We start from the raw sequence: 6,439 nt of genomic DNA on the forward strand, positions 1-6,439 counted from the left end.
AATTTTAAAAGAATAATTTGACTTAAATAAATTTTTTTATTAAAAAAAATTTTAAATAAAAATCAATAAAATTATGTATATTCACTTTAAATATACACATAAATATATATATTTATATATTTATCATATAATATAAATAATATTTAATTATATGATAATATATATAAGTCTATAGTTATTTATATATTTAAAATAAATATGTTAAATATCACTTAATAAAAATTGTGACCAAAGACTACTGATGGACCAAATATCAAGAAAAAATATATATATAGGAAAGCCAAACCTCGGGGTGCAATTGTCATTTTCCTTAGCAGGCTTGGACAAGAATGATATTATATGTTGACAGCTAGAACTGATCAGCTGGCCCCAAACGCACTGAAGACAAAGATCAAGTAGAGAATTTTATGTTGATACAAATATTTATGTTTCCCCATGTGAATAGACGCTGTCTATAGGAAGAAGAATGAGTAAGTAGCAAAAATTAAGCTTAAATTGCTTAGACAGAGATCACATGTCAAACTTCTTTTTTCTTTTTCTTTCTGAAAGTATAAAAAGACAAAAAGTTTTCCCTTTACAGAGCGGATGATCACTTGTGGATTTTTGGCCTTTTCACTCTACATGAATCTGCTGGTTTAATGTATAAATTATTGTAAAGGCTTCATCCTAAGTCTTCTTATAACTTAATTTCCAGAAAAGAATAAGGCCACTGTGTTTGATAAATTATGTATAGAATGAGGCAACCATCTCATTGGCATGACCAAATTCATGTGTTCCTTAATGGTTCATCTAATAACTGCAAACATTCATGCGGATTCGAATAGAAATAGTCTTCTTCCTTCGGTTTATCTGGCATGACAAGGCGTCGCTTTGGGTTGCCCATCAGATCAGCATGAACTTCCTTTACAATTGAGGAGAATTCATCCCAGCTCAATGACCACTGTTGTATCTGTCAATTAAATCCACCAGAAGCCTTCTGTCTAGTAAAATTGTCTTTTTGAACCCAAGAACCTGAAAAAGTATTAAAAGAAACAAAGCCTTATGTTAAAGTTGTAACATTTTAAATGCTAACTGACTATGACAAATGAGGAAGAAGTACAGGCGAATCTGAATTTCGCCCTCTTTGTTACCTGCGATGGCCTTCGACAACTTTCGCCATGTTTCCATCATATGTAGGAACAAATATATCACTCTCTAGGGATACAAGGTAATCTAGAGCTGCCATTTGTGAGGAATGGTTTTGGAAGAACTTCAAATCTGAGGGTTCAAGCAAAGTCTCTTTTCTAACCTGTTCCATCAAACCAGAAAAATTAACATATATCAGAAATCTTATTTACATGAAAACTTTATAAGAAAGTTGATTTTGCATTTTTCAACTGACCAAATTAGGAAAAGCCTCTGCCAAAGTTGCCATCCTTCTTCCTCCACCATATATTTCCCCAGCAGCAATATAAATTTGAACATTAGGATCAATGCCTATTGCTCTTAACACTAGACCTGTTTCTTCTGGTGTCAAAGGGCACAAGCCTTCTTTCCTTTTCAAGTCAGAGTTTATGACTTTTTCCTTCCACCATGGATAAGCATACCTAAACCCAGATGTTATTTTCACACCATTATTAAAAAGCTAAGTGGGTTCAATTGTATATTTCAAAGTATGCATAAATGATTATTACCTCATTCTAGTTAGTTCTTCAACCTCCTCACTAGTGCAGCCATGAGTGCAACCAGAAAAAGCTAACATGTCCATTTCATATCTGAGATGAAGCACCAGAAATGGCCCCTTTTCCCTCAAAATCCTCACAACCCTTCTTCCCAATTCCTCTATCTGAGAAGTGAATCTCAGAGCATTGAAATTTACTCGGCACCGCAACTGCTGAATCTCAATTGGTAGTCCATTGTTAGCAAGCCTTGCATCAGTTTTGTTTAAATGTACAACCTTGTACTTCTGCAGCAAGGGAAGAATCTGTTTGCAATGTCACAGTACTAAAATTAACACAAATTTTTGAAAAAGAAGGCTAAATCCAGCTTTATATTTATGGAAAAGGAACCTGATTATGGTAGTAAGAAATATCAGACCAACTAACAGGTGGCAATGAGTAAAACATTCCCAGTTCAATTCTTGTTTTAAGCCTTGGTGGTAATTCTTTCAGAATTCGAACTTCATCTCTCAAGGAATTAATGAAATGATCAACATCAAAAATGTCTTGGAACTCACTGTTGAGGGAGAATCAATTAGAGAAATTGAGATTCTTGTATTGAATATGTCAAATTGAGAAAGTAGAAAGCGATGAACAAACCTTGGATCATTCCAAAATGAAGTTTTATCAAGCTCTGGGACAATAAGAGTGACATCTAAGTATCTGGCAATAGCCACCATGTCACAAATCTGCAGTGCAGACATTAAACAATTGGTTTCAGTAGCATAAAACAAGAGAGAAAAGGACAGAAATTCAATCAAATTCAATATCAACTCACAGCTGCTCGCATTTGATTGAGTCCTCCATTGCAAGAAACCATCAAATAGCCATTATTCTTATAAACCCTGTAAAAGAACAGTTCATAGATTTTTAGAATAGCCCAGTTTTAGGATTCTCAACTTTTCATTAAAAGAGAAAGACCCCATATTCATTAATAAAGGTAAAGTAAAAAAAAGGAGAATTTTAAGAGAAAGATTGAATTTGATGAAGAGATTGTAAAGAACAGAAGACAATCTTGAACTTACTCTTTGGTGGAAGAACAACTTTGGAGGGAAGAGAAGACAATTCCACAGACAAAGGCAATTCAGAATGAGAGAAACAAGAAGGCCAACCCTTCAACAATCTTGGCCCCCACATCTCCCCCAGTGTCATCAACTGAACAACACAAGTCCAAAGCAAAACCGTGGTGATCGCTCTAATCATCCACAGCTTAATCCGAGACTTGGAAGCCATTTCACTTGCAGAACTCTTTATCTTCTCACCCTTATTATTTTCACCAGAAAGTACTTAAACCCCATTATCTTCCAGTGCTTCTTCCTGTACTCACACTTCTTATTACTCTTCTCCACTTTACACATCCCCTCCTGTCCACTTCCTTAATCTGCTACCTTAATAACAAGCCTTGAATTTAGTGAATCCTCTTCTTGATCTTTAAATCTCAAGTACATACATGTACTTCAGATTACGATGATGCAAGATTCAGAGAGTCTTGATTATTGCAATAACACAAAAAGGAAATAAATAGTATCTCCACACAAAAGACAAGGAGATTCCACAAGAGAAGTTAATTAAGACAATAACTAAGCACTCCTTGAAACTCTAAATGTCCCTCGATTTTCACATAAACTGCATTAAATAATCATAAATCCGGCTTCATACTCTCCACTTCACCTACATTAACACCCCTCAAACTAAAATCTAAAAACCAAACCATGAACCAGTCTCTTTTCACCTTTTCAACAGCCATCTTCAGGCATTATGTTTAAGGTGGGCTGGTTCTTGATTCTCCAGGGATACTTTCCAACCAGATCCAGTTGTAAAACCGAGTGGAAGAAGGACAAGAAGATAAGAGATATGAAGAAGAAGAATAGACTTAAACGTTATTACAAACAACTGAATGTGAAGGAAACGAAGTTAAGAAGAGAAAGCCACCAATTAAGGCGCAAGTACAGCCATTTTACTATATAGAGTTTTGTTACGTAAAAAAGGTTAAAAACTGTGACTAAAACGGTGACGTTTGCAGTTAATTTCTCTCATTTTTACTTAATTGAGTTTTTGACCTTCCACAAATGGATATATGAGTCATTTGAGTAGGTGAGGATATTGAAAGCTTTGTTTTTTAATTTTTAATTGTTATGAATGGTAATTATTTTAATTACCCACAGTTACAAAACATTAATTACTATTTTAACCCGTAATTAGTTATTTCAATAAAATTATATATACATATTTTTAGTATATAATTCATATACACAAATAATATATCATTATATAATTAAATAATTTTAAATTAAAATAAATTTACACCCAATTACATAATAATGTATTATCTGTATACCTAAATTATGTATAAAATATATATATTTATAAAATCACTCTAATTATTTATGTGATTAAAGTAAAAAACCTCTAGGCATTGTTGATATAGAACATACATTAAAATAAGAAATAAAACTCTATGTACATATTTTTGGTATATAATTTAAGTATATAATTAAATATTTTTAAATTAAAAATAAAATAATATTTAATTATATAATAATATACTATCTATATATATAAATTATATATTAAAAATAAATATACATAATTTTCCGGTTAAATGAGTGGTGTTTTGTGTCTAGGAACTCTTATATTCTTGTTTTCTCAAGATCAAACAAAATAATTTGCCAGCCCATTTGTGGGTCTAACCCAATATATATATATATATATATATATATATATATATATATATATATATAAGAAATACATTGGTATGTTTTAACTAGTAATGACAAATATTGCTTTAAATTAATAAGTAACTAGCCAAAAAAGGGTCTTAGAAGAGATCACAAATTGGCTAATAATTTTAAGGGATTAATGTCTAATTAAATTTCCTCTGGGTCAAAAGAAATAGATGAGTTAATTATTAATTACTAATACAAGTAAATAACATTTTCCCACCCAATGTTTGAGACAATGATTTGGTACCCTTCAAGTGCTTGAATTTTAAATTTCACTCAAAATATAATTTTGTTAACAAAATAGAGTTGGTTACAATGTAACAAAAAACTATTATTGATAATGAAACCTAACAAACAAACAAACAAGGATTGATTGAGTTGAAAAGATATGGATTCAAAATTAATACATGTAAATGAGTAATGAATATGCCAACTCGAATTCGATTTTGTGGGTGTTGATGGACTAATGGATACCCACCTAGTAGCTATCTTCCTTTGAGTAGAATTTTTCTTTTTTAACTGAAGAAACCTTACTTGAGTCAAATCGTCTTTATGAGCTTCTTGGAGCTTCGCCTCCAACATCACTTATTCTACCTTGTTTCTCTTCGATGCAAAATTTCTTTCTTCTTTAATCGATTCATAAGATAGATGTCTTCTATGAAATATAAAAAAGAATTTTTAAGAAATTTCCTGTAAATCAAAGTCGTTGAACAGTCAAGTAGGAAGGTCAAATAGCAAAGACAAATCATCAAAACTCAATCCACTAACATCCGATCTAGAAAATCAATCCAATGCACCTCCCAACACCTCCGCTTCAAACAGAAAGATGGTCTACCAAATCAAAGTAACATGCCTACACTACCAATTTCAGTTGTTGGCTTCTCATCTTTGTTGCGACTATTAACAATCCAACGTTTGCTACTTTTTATTTGATTTGAAGTGTTGTGTCGAAATGTGGGGGTGGTAGGTTTTAAGAGGTGACATGCCCACATCGCAAAACGTTGAATTGTTAATAGTCACAACAAAGATGAGAAGCCACTGACTAAAACTGGCAGTGTGGGCATGTCACTTTGATCTGATAGACCATCTTTTTGTTTGGAATGAGGTGTCAGGTGGTTGAGAGGTGTATTGGACAAGCCAATTTTAGTCGGCGGTTTCTCATCTTTGGTTTGAATAATATTTTATTACTAAAAATAGAAAATTATCACAAAAATAGATTACCTAAAATATTGCTGGGTATAAATTTTATTATGTTTGATAAAAATTAGTAAAAATTGATAAATATAAAATAATTATTCTATTTAGTTGGGGGTAATAAAATAATATTAATATATTATTTTACTTAAATGTTTTATATATAATTATTTTAAAATATTTTTTATGTTACTTATTACATTAATTAAAATAAAAATATTCTTGACCTAAAGATAGAATTACCAAAATCTTTTATTACTTACAAAGTAATCTAAATAATAAATTATATATTATCAAAATAATTTTTATTTACTTTCAACCAAACCCCCCTATACGGTTTTTTTAATTTTTATTAATTTAGAATTATGTAATAATTTTGAAAAGTTAAATAATTAAGGATAATGTGGGAATTTCACATCTTAACACAGTTTTAATTATCTTTCTCATGAACAGAGTTTGAGTTAGGGTGGAAAAGTATTTTAGACCGAAATTGGGTGAAAAAATTGTAATTTACTCTATGTTAAATAATCTTAATGCATAGACCTTAGAAAATATTGTAAAAATAATACTAAAATTTTAAAAATTACAATTACCCATAGCTACACCGGAACCACCCTAAAAAAAAAAAATCATAAACGGATTGAGAAACTTATAATTTATATCCAATTTTTTTCAAGTATCTATGAATAATCTGTTCGTTTGTCAAGTCTATCAACAATCTTACTAGAATTAACTTTCTCCATTAAGATACGATTTCAATGAGATTTTCTAATTTAACCATTTAAAATGGTAAAAACTTGTATTTTCCTTTTCTAAACATCAAGT

At 30.8% G+C, this 6,439-nt stretch overlaps 1 pseudogene; it reads right to left on the reverse strand.

The window, feature by feature from the left end:
* Positions 1-647: 647 nt before the first annotated feature.
* On the reverse strand, positions 648-3,628 carry LOC123197310 (annotated as a pseudogene).
* Between the last annotated feature and the right edge of the window lie 2,811 nt (positions 3,629-6,439).

This window comes from Mangifera indica, chromosome 15, assembly GCF_011075055.1.
Source record: "Mangifera indica cultivar Alphonso chromosome 15, CATAS_Mindica_2.1, whole genome shotgun sequence".
NCBI classification, from domain to species: Eukaryota; Viridiplantae; Streptophyta; class Magnoliopsida; order Sapindales; family Anacardiaceae; genus Mangifera; species Mangifera indica.